The following is a 16,621-nucleotide window of genomic DNA, read 5'->3' on the forward strand; positions in this document are numbered from 1 at the left end:
CTTCGGTCTTCTAATGCAGGGATTTGCTATCGCCATTTAGGGTACACGTAACTATGATTGTCTGTCCTTACGCACATGATTCGCTTTCGTCCATGAAATCGGAATTGGCACCTGGAGAATCCGAAAAAGTATAGTTCTTGGATGTGTTTAGGTGTTGTTTGAATGTGCAGTTTTTCCAATAGATTTCTTCGTAGGCGCCAACCAGAGATCATCAAGATATCATCAAAATGTCTGTCTGCATTTGAATATCATGTATGCACTAAGTTTTTTCATATTTCCTCATTTCACACCATTCGTCCTGCTTTCTCACATTTTCATCTCGGCCAGTACAAAATTCTGCCGTTAACGCAAATTTATCGAAGGTAAAATGAATCAAAGTTGTAAGACAAAATTGCACTGACCGACATCTTGCAAAATATAGACATCTATATGCGCTTTTCCTTCCTTGTTGTCGAACGAGATGTCTTGACCTAGAAATTTAAGTCTCGGCCTGGTAATAAGGTACAAATGTAGTACAACTCGTCATTCTGGCACGCTCGCATATAACATGCAATAGCCTTATCATGAGATAGCATTTACATGAGACTCGATGTAAATTTACGATGTCCCTTGTCACTTGGGGAGAATTTTACATTTTTAAATCGTGGAGGTCGATTCTTGCTGGCCGCTCTAGTTCTTCTGCATCTGAAAATTATGTCATTTCTGATGAAGGCAATTTTTTGACAGATGTTTCACGCTGTTAAAATAACGACTAAGGAAAAACATATGTCACCTTTGATTTTGGATAGCGTGAATCTAACGCTATGGCGAGTTAAGCTAATTAGGGTGGCATACGTTAGCTATTATTAATGACAAAACGTACTCCACGTGTAATGCAAGAAATATCATGATTTACATTTTACTGTGGCGACTACTTGAAACAAATGATAATTTATAAACTTTATGTTTGTTCTAACGGTTTTCAGTGGCGCCGCAAGGTGCACTGTACTAGTATGTGTCGGCTTAGGGCAGTCAAAGTATCTTGCGGTATCTCAATTTTATTCATGTGTGAAAATCGTTGAATTTAATAGCCACGCAAAGTAATAATCGTGCCGCAAGGAAACCAAGAATACACTGCTATAATATCGACGGCACTGTGAATGGTATACTGGTAGAAAACCATGGAAACGATGATATTACAAGCTACTTCTCTGTTAAGGAATGGATCATTAGTTTTTGAAGGCATGGTTCGAACGCCCACATGCATTTTTTTCACGTTCCAAACTTTAACACTATTGTTCCCGCATTCTGAGTGGTACTAACATGTGTCTTTAGAAATCTACATTTTCTCCTTCCTTCATTATAATTATTAATTTTTAAAAATACTTGCGTGACTGCAATGTTCAAAAGGGGTGCATGGTCATCGGAACTGCGCGTGTGCGACTCTCTTGTTTATAAACAATGTATTTCATGCATGATATCTATATGCATCACTTCAACATAGCTGCAACATATAAATTTTACGATATTCATTTTTAACAAGCATGTTTAAACTTTCATCAATCGCCAACGTACCCTAGATACAATGTTGACATCGGTCGAGGTCCCTGGTGACCTTAGAGTAGAGCTCCGACGACCATCGCCCTTTAAAGCAATTTTTACTCTAAGACCGTGTTTCATATTTGACCACCCCTGTTCAGATCTCATTGTCGACCCTTACGATGAAATAGTCCAAAATAAATTTCAACCTGAAAAAATACCCGACAAAAAGTAACAGCATTGCATGCAAGTTATTGCAACAAATATGTGCCCTGGTTTCTCTCTTCGCGTGATGTGAAGTGTTATTAATGAAAACTGGAAAATGAATGTCAATGAAAGTGAATTGCTCAATGGCAGCTACATCCAGAACAAAAGACTGATTTATACCGTCACGGAACTGCATGACTTTGCCGAAAAACAGATTATTAATTCTAATCAACATAAAGAGTGTGCTAGTAATATTTAATCACACTTCGGTCATAATCATATCCAAGTTCACAATGCTGTCTCTTATAACATTTCACTCTCTCACTCTGAAGCATTAGCAATATCATACAGAGCGATACGCAAAACACCAACGAATGCAAAAAACTCCTTCTGACTAAAATTTTGTGACCATTGTATTGACAGTCTTCAAAGGTTTCATTAAATTGATGTAGCTGTCGAGAGAATAGCCACTGCCATTCCGAATATCTAACTGACATGAAAATTGTATCGAGATATTAAACTACGGCTTCTGAATTCCGGCCATTAGAGTTTTCAAATGAAGTCTTCATGTTTTACCGATTGTATTATATGGCTGCCGTGTGTTGCTGTAAACGACAAGCGAGCAATAAACAAATAAAGAAAGTGTCATGAATAGACAAATATTAATGATATGGATTTCATCAGCGGTAATTCATAATTAATGTGTTCTTGACGGGGATTTGGCATTTTTTCAAGTTATATAATTGCTTTTAAACTATTGTACATGTAATAATAAAAGATACATTGTTTTTCATTTGACTATAGACTTGACAAACGTCTATGGCTTTCTAAATACCAAGAGAATAACTAGAAGGAATAAACGACAGCAGACTGTCCCTTTGTATCGTGAGGTGGTCGGACTTTGAAGCAGTACATCTTGGCAGACTCTCGTAGATGGTGGGGTGAATTGCGGTGGTCCACAGACACCTACGCCCGAGACAAGCTAACCAACTATATGGGTCAGTCCAATGTCACTGCTTTATTATGCAATAAAATATGCTGTTACAAAATCATGAAAATGGAAAGCAGAAATGGAGGTAAATTTCTGTATTTTTGATGCTGTACTGGTAAAATTAGCATATTCCTTTACTTTTGCTGGTAAATCAAGTTAAGCTTTATGATGAAAATACCGATCGCGTAAGTGACATGTCTTCCGCCTGGAGGTGAAGTGTCGATTGAACCGAACAGACAGTTTGAAGTAATTTGCAATCACGTCCCAGTCGCCACAATGGGAAAATAACGTTTGTAAAGTTTACTATTAATACACACAGAATGAGCGATAAGTTCAACAAACGAGTCGGGCGATTTTTTTTCTTAAAATTATCTACCGTGAATGATGGATGAGAAGTTCGTAACTTTAATTAAGACGAAACAGATCAATTTGGTTCGACAGTCACCCTTCTCATTCGTAGCACTCTCAAAGGACTCGTACGTCCAAATCACTTCAATTAAACGTACCGCCTTCTGTCTCGGAGCCCTCGCCAAGTTTTATTAATTCAAAGCAAAATGGCACTTTTGTTGTCTATGCATTTGATCGCCTGATAAAGTTAGTAAGCAAATACTGTAAGTGTTCACATCTCAGTGATTTAATGACAAATTGGAACACGGTAGTCGGCTTGTCTATCCGCCTTTATTGAATCTCGGCTCTCGCGAAACTACAGGAAAAAAAATCGATGTCTTCATTCTGAAATCGATATATGGACAAACTGTGAACTCGTACAACAGCATGGCTAGCTTACTTACCAATATACCGGTAGAGAAGGAAGCTGTGCATTGAGGCGACAAACTTACATAAATACATACATACATACATACATACATACATACATACATACATACATACATACATACATACATACATACATACATACATACATACATACATACATACATACGTAGTATACATACGTACGTACGTACGTACGTATTATACATACATACATACACACATACATACATACATACATACATACATACATACATACATACATACATACATACATACATACATACATACATACATACATACATACAGATACATACATACATACATACATACATAATACATACATACGGTCAGGGCTCGAAATTAACTTTTTACCTTGGTAGTCCCCTTGGGCTACCATTTTCTGAAGTTGGTAGCCCAGTGACAATGGCTGGTAGTCCATGAATATTTTAGCTTTAGGGATACTGTACTCGTCCAAGTATAAGCCCTCGGTTCAGCAACACAAAACAGAAGTAAAACTAGGGGCTTCTACTCGAGAAACCCCATGTTATGTGTCACGAATGCTTAATTTATGCTTATTTTTGTACATTTGAAACACTTTCTATCACTTTCTAAATCGGTTTATACATCCAAAGAAATTGTAACTTGAGTAAAGAAAAACAGAAAAAATATTCTCATGATCTTTATGAACTGGCATGCCTTGTTACACCCGAGTTTCTCTGTACAGAACGTAATACATTGATACTGATCAACAACCACATATAAGAGACAGTGAAATTCAGCCACGATTTCCAAGCACAGTGTTTTATATTACTATTTGAAATCAAACTGATTACACGATCTCTAGAAGTGAAAGTTTTGTGAAATTTCAGCATCAAAACCCCAAAACTTGACACAAGTACGTCTTGTATGCTGCCGATCAACAGCATAATGTGAACTGCAGGAACTGGCATGCAAAGATTGCACACGGAAAAGCAACTCAACATTCTAGTATCAAACGCTCTGCATCTTGTGAAAACAACAACATAGCAGTGAAAATTGTAATAGTCACCAGAAAAAAACTGTCCACAGATGAAAGGATAATTGCTTCAAACAAGTGAAACTACATGTTGACTGCATTTAGATCGTCCAAAAGTAACGGACATCGCACGCCAAGTATTTCATGTCCCAGGCTTTGGCAGTCCGTGTGGGCTACCATTTCATGGACTTTGGTAGCCCCAGGGAAAAGTTAGTAGTCTGTGGACGCGGGACTACCGCTAATTTCGAGCCCTGTGGGTGCATAGATACTGTAGCTAGATTGACGCAGTAAGATGACTGGATAAAGTGTTTGAAGGAACTGATGCGGAAAGAAACCAGAGCGCGACAGTCGAGTCATCATTTTCGATGAGAGCACTCAGAAGGACATAAATGTGACATGTAAGTGTTTTCAAAGCATGCACCCGTCACACATTAGAACGACTTAATACGTTTACCTAGCGACATGAGCAACTTTGGAACACACACACAAATGCCGTCCGATCAATCAATGTTTACACTGTCCCTTCTGCCATGGTAAGCAATCACTGCAAGAGATAAATGTCGAAATATGCACCAGGATTGTGTGCTTTCGTATCCCGGATGTCGTATGTCATATAGATTCTTTCGATAGTGGAATCAAATGACTCGTCGGCAAATGGGGCAATAGATTATTCTTCACAAAAATGAAAAAAAATAACGAATAATATCGGTGATTAATGTTATCGTGTATAGTGTGCCTATAGAGAATAGCTGAAATCGCCTAGACCAGATTGTACCGATGTCTTGATTATTAGAGTGGTGTAGCCAATGCCAGATACCACAAATGCGATCTGGCTGGTTGATATGCGAAATTAACAGTGCTGTATTCGCGAGTATATCATATCATATCAGTGTATTGATGGCGCAAATACAGTGCGATGTGATTGGTCGAGACGTGAATATAACCTCGCTATATTCGCAATATATTACTGTTGGAACAGACACGAGCTCTCAGATAGAGAAAAATTCCCATTATTAACAGTAATCAATCACCTCATAGACGGGTACAAAAATCGCTTTTGACCTCCTCTTGCCAAAAAAAAAAGCGCTCACTGTCGCCTGTGCGTACATGGCACAAACTATTAAAATCTTGCGGTATACCCGTCGCTGCATGGGGAAGGTTTATTACACTAATGTATAATTGTGCCACTGTATAACACTGGTTATAATACTCTACTCTACACATGGTGTCAATAATCATTGATCTATTTTCACATTTCTTGAAAGTTGACCAAACTCTGTGTTGACTTCATTCTTATATTAGTATTGTAATCCTCGCACACACAATGGGAATTTCTTAAGAGTCTGTCTCCTTGCTGAGATACACATGGAAACAGCCAACAGAATTACCAACCATAAAACTGAAATCGCTTCTACGATATTACATTAAAACGTTCACTAATTGCACGGTTGTTAAAAAAATTACAAACATGCGCTGATTCACAAGGTTTAACATATCACTCGCACACAAACACCGCTGACAGTACACAGGAACGTCAATTAAATCTCACGATAGTCAAGTAAACAAAGAAGAAGAAGATGAAGAAGAAGAAGAAGGACGCTGCTTCCCTCCTGGTTGTGGAAATTGACTTCAGATGTGTCGGTAAAAAGTTAGAAAATCCAGTTAAACATTTCTGACGCCAAGACCATGCAGACATACTGCTGACAGAGCCAAGACTACGCAGACGTACCTGCTGACAGAGCGGAAAATCCGTTAAAGGCAGAAAGAAATACCATAGAGATACTTACAAAGTCGTTCGTGAAACCATACACAGGCAATCTCTGTTTGATGGATGCCCGACGGCAGTATTTTGAAGATATTCAGTTTAAATTGAAGAACAAACGTGCCCCATTCCTGGAGAATCAACGTCTGCTGTAACAGGTCAGGATTTCGGGTTGCACAGAAAAAAATTCTCTTCGGAGAAGACATCCGAGCGCAGTACGCTTCTAATAATTTTGTTATTAGACACGATTCTCCAATATCAGAACGAGGCCAATTTCCTCCATTTTCAGACGTGACATATTGGTATTCATTTTCTGCAATGTTCCCATGAAACACGACTCCGGACTTGACTGCATAGATGCATTCGTCTGCAGGTTGCACAGAAATGGAACCTTTATTGATCAAACTTACAATAAATTAGGATTAAAGTAGTGATAGCTGTTTGTTGCTCAAGGCAATGAAATTAGACCATTGTATACATACACGAACTCATACCTGTTCGATTCGCTCTGCTATGCTCAGATGACTGCGAGGCCTACCAAATGTTTCATCTATAATTATAGACTTGAAGACATGCATTCAGACTTGGAGACTGTGAGTCGAAAGCGACATTTTCAAAAAGTCGTATTCCTTTATGTAAAGATGTCTTGGCAGGCTGATTATTGAAAACTCAGAAAAAACCAAAGTTGTGAAATATAAACTTTGAAAAAGTGCCTTTAATTTTGAAACTTTTCCCGGAAAGAAACATACACTGTTGACGTTCTGCGCATGTGTGCATAAGACTTTACTGTATGGTCAAAATTGACATCTCTGTATATCAAATGTAGCAAGACTTCTATTTTGAAATCTCTTTTGGTGCCATCTCTTTCATGTTTGAAGACGCATTTGTGTTCAGTTTTAGCAAATTCTGGTGATTTTCGATACTCTAGCCAAAGTCATCCATCGTTTTGTATCGTTTCATGAAATAATAATGAGTTGTGTCGCGGAAATTCAAAGAAATACACTCATCCAACTTTCAAATCATTGCCCTTACGAAGTCAAGAATAGAAATCAGGAGTCATCAGGGGTCATCAGGGGTCATCAGGGGTCATCAGGGGTCATCATGCAAAAGTTGATACTACAGAAACAAATTACCAAAAATTACGCCTGACAATTGAAATTCCAAATGGCTGCCCTGTCTTAACTCTATAGGGAAATTAAGAAATTGCACATACACTTAACCCGTTGAAAAGTTTGCTTCCTCCAGGAGCTTCAGCATGCCTCCCCCCTAAAAGTTTGAGATTCCGAATATCTGTCCCCGAGGCACATTCTACGTGAAATAAACACTATGATTACACGGTTTACACCATTCGGAAAAGGTATGGTATTCGAGATCGTTGCTTAACTGTTTTTGTCGACCCTTGATATGTAAGCGTGTACAGCTTATAGTTTATTTAACACCTTATACGACGTGGGCTTATTACTGTAGCTTTCGTCCATGTTTTCAAGTCTTAACAAAATACGCCTTGAGGTATTTTCAGGCGAATGTTTGGGTAAGTGCCAACTTTATTATCATCAGACAACGAAACAGGTACTGATAGGCTTTCATGGATATCAAATATACATAAATGTCAAACATCTTATCTTAGCTGGACAACAAAGAAGCGGGGAATTTTCTTCGATGTCTTATCTTGGCCGTGAGAAAGTGGAATTACATCAATCAATTACATCAATCAATCATTGTCAAAGTCGTGTTGTACTGTAGCTGTGAATGTGACAGCGGCGATACTTTGAAATAAGGTCATTTTCATGTCTGCCACGAAAGCGTTGCTTTCGCACAGCTTATTGCGATAGTAAGTGTGTATACACCTACTCACTTACACCTGTCAAGCTTTCCACCTACTTAAAATTGTACCTACCTACATACCTACATACCTACCTACCTACCACCAACCTACCTACCTACCTACCTACCTACCTACCTACCTACCTACTTACATACCTACCTACCTACCTACCTACCTACCTACCTACCTACATACCTACATACCAAGAGTTAATGAATATAATATAATAAAATAGGTTTTGTTCTTTATGGTTGCATATTTTTGACATGGAAACCTGTTGTACTCGATCTATCATTCTACGTTTGTATAGATACCGAGTTTACACTTTGTACACCTCAATTTTGCGGAGAGTTTTGAATCCAGTTGCACAATTTGCTTTTGGCAAACAGCACCGTGCCTCCGTAACATGTAAGTAACCTGCACATGTCTTGATTTCCCGGAGAAAGGTGGCGTGTGCAAAGGTACATACAAATAAATTTAAGACTTCTTCTTTCGAGTAGAAAGCTCACTGAGTTCCCGAGGCCGAGTATATCTGCTGTAAAACGGCATTCAATTCACACACTTAGAATCTCCAAAGTACCCATCACAGTGTTTTATTTTTGCATTAAGATTCAAACTTTTCATCTCATTGACTGCAACTTAAATGGAATTAAAGCCTCATTAGGTGCAGTATCTTGTTGCAGTTTGCTTACAAAAAATCATTCAGTCTTCAGGGAATGTTTTGAATTCCCGTCATTAAACCATATTGTCCTAATGAAAATGTCATTGTTTCAATCCTCGGTGATTGACTTGGTCGATTAAATTCAGGCGCTTAAGGTAGTGACTCAGGTTCATGGACGCATAGTTTCAATCAAAAGTTTCACATAAAAAACGTATATGCCCCGGCCATGTTAGAGTTGCAACTAAGATGTATGTTCGTCGCCAACTGAATTAAAAAACGCTCTGTGGCACTTCGGTAAGCACTTTTACATAAGTTGCATTTGATTTCTACCATCTTATTGAAAAACATGTAAAAAGTTACAGCTAATAAAGTTCTAATATCTTTAACACCTGACATAAATTTTAACATTTTCTAGTTGTTACCTGTCAGCTTTAACCAGCATAGTTTATAAAGAAGGCTGTAAATTTCCATACATTACAATAGCTGATATCTCATCTTCATCATTCACCATTTTAGTTTTTTCTTTTTAATTTACTACTTATTCTCACTGTTTTACGGCACGGTTATTTTCAATTTAAACCAGAAAGGAAATGTGTGTTCGATGAAAATAGACAAGCTATTTTCGTTTTGTCTATAATCGCCATATAAACACCAGTTACTGTGAGGGCTTAATTAACCCTTTCACCACCATGGTTTGTCCCAAATCCATTGTTTTCTATGGTAAAGTTTGACCTGTATAAAGGGAACTGGGGGTGAAAGGGTAGAATGCGACCCGAGGAAAGATATTAGGACTCTCAAAATTTTAAAATTATTTTCTGATCTACCACTTGTAGGGGCTCATTTTAAAGCTCTTGCAGTTTCACCGTCTTAATTTTTCGGAAATTGAGAATTTTATTTGTACCTGTAGAGCTAACACACGGATGGAAGCCATTTTGAATTTCAAATATCAGTAAATGTGAAGTACTTTATTTCTCTAGTACAAAACTTTGCACTGTGACCCCTGAGATGGTTTAAAGTTTCACGAGTGAAAGTTTGAGCAAATGTTTGAGCCTTTCACTTTCCATGCACATACTACCTTAACGCGTCAGTTGGACTGATTCACTCAACCCTCACAATCTGTTCATAGAGCCACGTGTCTTATCCAATTACGGTATGATGTTGAAAGGAAGTCTACGCAACTAATTTGGCACGGAATATATATGGGCCCCGACCTTCTGTGTAGTATTCGTCTGTGTTTACCGATCAAGTGCTTTTCAATTCTGAGAGATTTTGGAGACGATGGATACGTGACAAGTAGTCTGAAAAATCACCTCAAAATACGGAAAGATTTTAACGACTTTCTCAGTAGACTTTACGAGATTTAAATGCGTGGAGCCACAAAGAAATCGAGCCGTCCAGCGCTGCGCTCGTTACCACGGAGATTGTAATACTCCTGTAGATAGGTTTTATTTTTTGATATGATTACAGATTGTCTGAGGAGGAAATTTTGTGGCAGGATTGCAGAGATCTGAGACGCGAATGTTTTTTTTGCCACTTTAATAGCGACAATGTAGGCATCTTCCCAGGAATTCTCGGAAAGACAAGCCAGACAAACTTTTCGATCGTCTCCCATTTGTAATTTCTAGGTGTTCCATTCGATTTCGGCCTACTTGATTGTCTTCTGCGGTATGAAACTGTTTGTGACCACATGAAACGATACCCTACCATTCTCATACAAATAGTAAAATATAAAAATATGATTTATACAACCACACGTACGGTATTTGACCTTACGACTTATATAGAGCAATTACTCGAGGTTAGGGTTACAAAAATCCATCTACTTCCTGTATGCTGCTTTCAAAACGCCCGTAAATTTGAAGCTAACATTTCTTAATTTAGGCCTTTGCAATTGGTTATAATTCAATTTTATGAAATGTACCAGCTTATTTATCGTTATGGAGCGTTTCTGTCGTTCACATTGAAGTGCATATCATGATGACGTTCATCTCTACAATCTGTCGATCGACATCTGTAAATGATACGCTTTTGCGAATTTTGAAAGCACAGTCACGTTTCCGCTAGAGGGCGTGAACTTGCCAGTCGATCTCATATTCATCGAAAACTACCTGAAGAGAAGGAAGACCAATTAAAAGACAGCGAGTTTGCCAATAAGGCAGTTGAAAGTTCGTTAATAAGAATATCTTTGGTGACATTCGTAACAATGCAGTGTGGTAAAACAGTGTAAGGATAGAATTTAATGACTTGTCAAAGTAAGTCTAGTCTAGGATCTCGCTTGCGTATTTTGGCCTTTGGAGTATGGGCGAAGGCCAAAAGACGGCGGCGAGATCCTAGACAAAGTAAAGTCAAAATTAAATGGAGGAACGGCAGTGAGGTTTCCTTTACAGTTTTGGCATACATTACTGTATTTAATCTAAATGTGCGTATCTTTTATAGTTAAGTGTAGATCTCTTTTAGTTTTACCAGACTCACCGTCGCCAGTGAAACTCAGATACAGGCCCAGATTTGCATGCTACCGCATTCACTCGGTTTTCGTGCCCCTGCTACAACAATGGATGATTCCACTCAAATTTTCAATATAAAGCTGCAAAATTGGACCGCCGTTAAAGATGCACTTAGTAAACAAACAATACAAAAAATGACAATATTCGTCATCAGATTTAAAATTGTCCACACAAAATTAACTGTTCTGAGATCCTTTTCTGACGACATCGCATGGTGACAAATTGTGTAAATATATTAGGGCCTAAGGCCAAATAAAAAAAAAATTGTGTGTTTCCGGCAATATGCCTCCGAAAATTAGGGCAAAAGGTCGAAGGTTTTTTTTTATTTTTTGTCTGTGTTGGCCAAGATCCAATTCAAACCCGTAAAATTAAGCAAATTTACCAGCATCTTTTTTTTGAAAATGCGAAACAGATGTCTAAGGTCGGCGGGTTTTTCTAGGGTAGGTAGGCTAACCGAACATACTTTTGTATTTGACATAAGAGAACTTTCTAATCTTCTTCGATAGCAGTTGACGGAAACGAGGGCGGTGTAGTTTCTATGATTACTAAATGATTTAAATGACTGCGGACTAAACCATATGTACCATTCTCATTATATGATCGGGTTAATTTGCAACGGCTGTAACCATGGAAACTTTCTACCTCTGTCATATTATGTGCTGATAATCAGTCGTCATTACGTGTAGACATGTAAGATATTGAATAAAATTCAAATACAGTTGTAAGCGTGTTTGGCAATAGTAGCTTGCAAGTTCATATATTTATATATAATCCCATGGTATTTTTCTCTGTTTGACGTCATCGTATACCAGTGTTTTTCGCGGAGCCGTACAACTTCGAGCCGAAGGCGAGAAGTTGTGCGGCTCCGCGAAAAACACTGGTATACGATGACTTCAAACAGAGAAAAATACCATGGGATTATATATTTATCACATGAACAGTCTTCTTATTTTTCTTTTGACGTAGATTGATCAAAATTATCGTTACAAATTGTATGAATTTCGTCGCGATTTGTGTTTTACTTACGCGGATTACTTTCATTTAAAGAGTAAAGCGGCCCGTCACCCAGGAGATACTTTCATTCATAAATCCCATTAAGCTGAAATTTGCTACACTAAAGGGTATCTCCACCAACCAGACGTACGGATTCGGTCACGTGAACGTGTCAATCATTGTCTCGCGCTGTACCGATGCCAAGGCAAGTTGGCCATCGGCGGACATAGCTTTCACCGTGCTAGCGACGGCTATCATAGTATTCAGAGTTACTTAGAATATTTACAATTATATTTATGAAGTAAATGAGACGACACGATCGAAACAGTAATTCTCATTCTCAGAGATGCCGTGGCTTTCAAAATATCACACAAGTTTACGACCTTTGCGAGCGCGAAAGATTCCGTTCGATGACACACGTGCACACTCATTGCATGTCTAGTCTGTGCCCACAACGTTGCCGTCACCGGTCTCTGCCGCGCCGGTGTCAACTCGTCCGGCAACTCGTCGATCCCGATCTCGGTCATCAATGTTTTCGTCTTACGAACTTTGATGTTTGCATTGACACATATCTCGTCCATGGATACATCCTAATTTTGTTGACGGAAACTCTGTTTTGAGTGTTGTCTGAGTCAACTTTCGAAGTACATGGGATTCCACAGCGCTGCACACAGCTCGACGACAGCTTATGACCTTATGTCTTCGCTACAGCATTTATGCCGCGCTGCAAGTTTGATTCCGAGCGAGACTTTACGGAGTTTTTGTGTGATTAAGGAAATTGATCGTTGTTAGTCGAATGACTTTAGGCTTGTGCCTCCTATGTCGCTTTCCCGAAGATTATTACTATACTCATTTATTCAGTTTGAGGTGTAGGTCGATCGGTTTTATCGCCAACCGGGATCGCCAGGTACGACGTCCACACGACTCGACTGGAGCCGAGACGTTACTGAGCCATTAAAATAACGATCGTCGGTATCTCCATTCGATTCTCGGGAAAAGCTATTGTTTTAGCGACTTGAAATTTCGTTGGACAAATATGCCTTCTATGTTTCCATGTCTGGATTTATCGGGTCACCTTTTTGTAAAAATAACGTTCGAGCAAGCACGGCATCGATCACAACAAATCTGTTCGTGTCGAACGGTATACCATGAAAGAAAAAAGTTCCGGTTGATGACGTACAACAGGGGTAATTCGGATTTCTTATCCGTCCTGTTCTACGTCACACAGGTGGGAATTCGGGCCAGTTCATGTGATAAATATATATATATATATATATATATATATATATATATATATATATAATTCGGGCCAGTTCATGTGATAAATATATATAATATATATATATATATATATATATATATATATATATATATATATATATATATATATATATATATATATTTATCACATGAACTGGCCCGAATTCCCACCTGTGTGACGTAGAATATATATATATATATATATATATATATATATATATATTTATCACATGAACTGGCCCGAATTCCCACCTGTGTGACGTAGAACAGGACGGATAAGAAATCCGAATTACCCCTGTTGTACGTCATCAACCGGAACTTTTTTCTTTCATGGTACTGTTCATACATGCAGGCGTCACGACACGAACACATTTGTTGTGATCGATGCCGTGCTAGCTCGCACGTTATTTTTACAAAAAGGTGACCCGATAAATCCAGACATGGAAACATAGAAGGCATATTTGTCCAACGAAATTTCAAGTCGCTAAAACAATAGCTTTTCCCGAGAATCGAATGGAGATACCGACGATCGTTATTTTAATGGCTCAGTAACGTCTCCGCTCCAGTCGAGTCGTGTGGACGTCGTACCTGGCGATCCCGGTTGGCGATAAAACCGAAACCTACACCTCAAACTGAATAAAGGAGTATAGTATAATCTTCGGGAAAGCGACATTGGAAGCACAAGCCTAAAGTCATTCGACTAACAACGATCAATTTCCTTAATCGCACAAAAACTCGGATCCGTAAATTCTCGCTCGGAATCAAACTTGCAGCGCGGCATAGGCTAATGCTGTAGCTCGAGCTGTGTGCAGCGCTGTGGAATCCCATGTACTTCGAAAGTTGACTCAGACAACACTCAAAACAGAGTTTCCGTCAACAAAATTAGGATGTATACATGGACGAGATATGTGTCAATGCAAACATCAAAGTTCGTAAGATGAAAACATTGATGACCGAGATCGGGATTGACAGTTGACACCGGCAGAGACCGGTGACGGCAACGTTGTGGGCACAGACATGCAATGAGTGTGTCATCGAACGGAATCTTTCGCGCTCGCAAAGGTCGTAAACTTGTGTGATATTTTGAAAGCCACGGCATCTCTGAGAATGAGAATTACTGTTTCGATCGTGTCGTCTCATTTACTTCATAAATATAATTGTAAATATTCTAAGTAACTCTATGGTTATCCGTCGCTAGCACGGTTGAAAGCTATGTCTCGCCGAGGCCAACTTGCCTTGGCATCGGTACAGCGCGAGACAATGATTGACACGTTCACGTGACCGAATCCGTACGTCTGGTTGGTGGAGATACCCTTTAATGTAGCAAATTTCAGCTTGATGGGATTTATGAATGAAAGTATCTCCTGGTGACGGGCCGCTTTACTCTTTAAATGAAAGTAATCCGCGTAAGTCAAACACAAAGCGCGACGAAATTCATGCAATTTGTTACGATAATTGTGATCCATCTACGTCAAAAGAAAAATAAGAAGACTGTTCATGTGATAAATATATAATCCCATGGTATTTTTCTCTGTTTGACGTCATCGTATACTCGTGTTTTTCGCGGAGCCGCACAACTTCTCGCCTTCGGCTCGAAGTTGTACGGCTCCGCGAAAAACACTGGTATACGATGACGTCAAACAGAGAAAAATACCATGGGATTATAATAATTATATATTATATATATATATATATATATATATATATATATATATATATATATATATATATATATATATATATATAGTTTAATAACAGATGGATTTGGATATTATTGCGAATAGCAGGCAATGTATTTAAAACCATTTCAAGGAAAATGTGATTACAAGGGCGGTTATTCGTTCGACCGGTGAAGTGAATGCCTTAGTAAAGTTTGGATTACGCCAAATGCCTGATCGACGAAGTAAACTGATCAGCGAGTTCCCCTGATAGTCAGATAATCAACGTAATCGTCAGCAATGCACGGCATCTGATCAGGATTGAAGCCCTACCTATTTTCTGACGAATGCACATCATAGATTAAAATACTTCAAATATTGATCGGCCGTACAAGCAGAGAAAGAGCCTGCAGTTTAACTTCTATAATACATAATCTTCTGGAAAGACAGAATTATCTGAGTTAATACATCCACATGGATGTGTTTGTTTGCCACGAAGCATATAATAGAAAGTAAAAAAAACGTCCGTTGATAACATCTGGCTGCCGTTGATGATAAGCGTCAGTCCGCAGGGAACGAAAGTAAAATGACACAGAAACGGACCGGCATCAAATATCAATATTGAATGATCGAAAAGTCCATGTAAATTGATATCCGTCGGTCATTAAACTTACATGTCTAATTAAATCGGTAAACTGATCGAAAAGACGGGGATGGAATTTATTTATTTATTTCTTGAGTTTTGTCGCCATAGGCTTTTGAAAAGTTAACGTGCATCTGCGATAGATATTTAAACCCAAGACATTTTAATAGATTATATTCATCTGCTGGCCAAACTCATTTTGCAACTCAGGCAGAAAATTTTCTCCTGGCAGAATAATAATAAAATTGTTCCTCGGAATCGCCGCTTCTACTAGCCATTTTTTTTTCGAAATTGCGGCAAACACATACTTCTTTGCTAAAACATTGGGTCGAAGTAAAATGAACTAAGCGCAAATATTATACCCCACCTTGAAGATGTTAAAACGACAATACTGCAATTGTTTTACTTTCATTGCGTTGTAGAAATACAGAAACTGTCTTTTTAGAGTTTTGAAGCCGCAAGTAAAAAATCGTAACAATATTAAACTTCTTTTTAGATTGCTCCACAGGACATTAATTATTAATGCAAAAGTTATAAGTTTGTCACTACTGTTCGACTGTATGGCAAGATAATAAGAAACAAGATATGATAAGAATGAGAAATATTTTGAATCTGAAAGTTAGCAAGATTTAAACAAATTCAGATCCCAGTTTCCAACCGACCGTAACAGATTGGGCTGATATTTTTGAAATCGGGGCGTTATTTACAAAATTCAAGTGAATGGCAGTGTTCTTTGCGTAGGTTTGGGGATAAATTGTTGTCCATTTTCCCCCAACAAAAATGCAAATCCCATGGTATGGAGGTGGT

Source organism: Ptychodera flava, chromosome 17 (genome assembly GCF_041260155.1).
Source record: "Ptychodera flava strain L36383 chromosome 17, AS_Pfla_20210202, whole genome shotgun sequence".
NCBI classification, from domain to species: domain Eukaryota; kingdom Metazoa; phylum Hemichordata; class Enteropneusta; family Ptychoderidae; genus Ptychodera; species Ptychodera flava.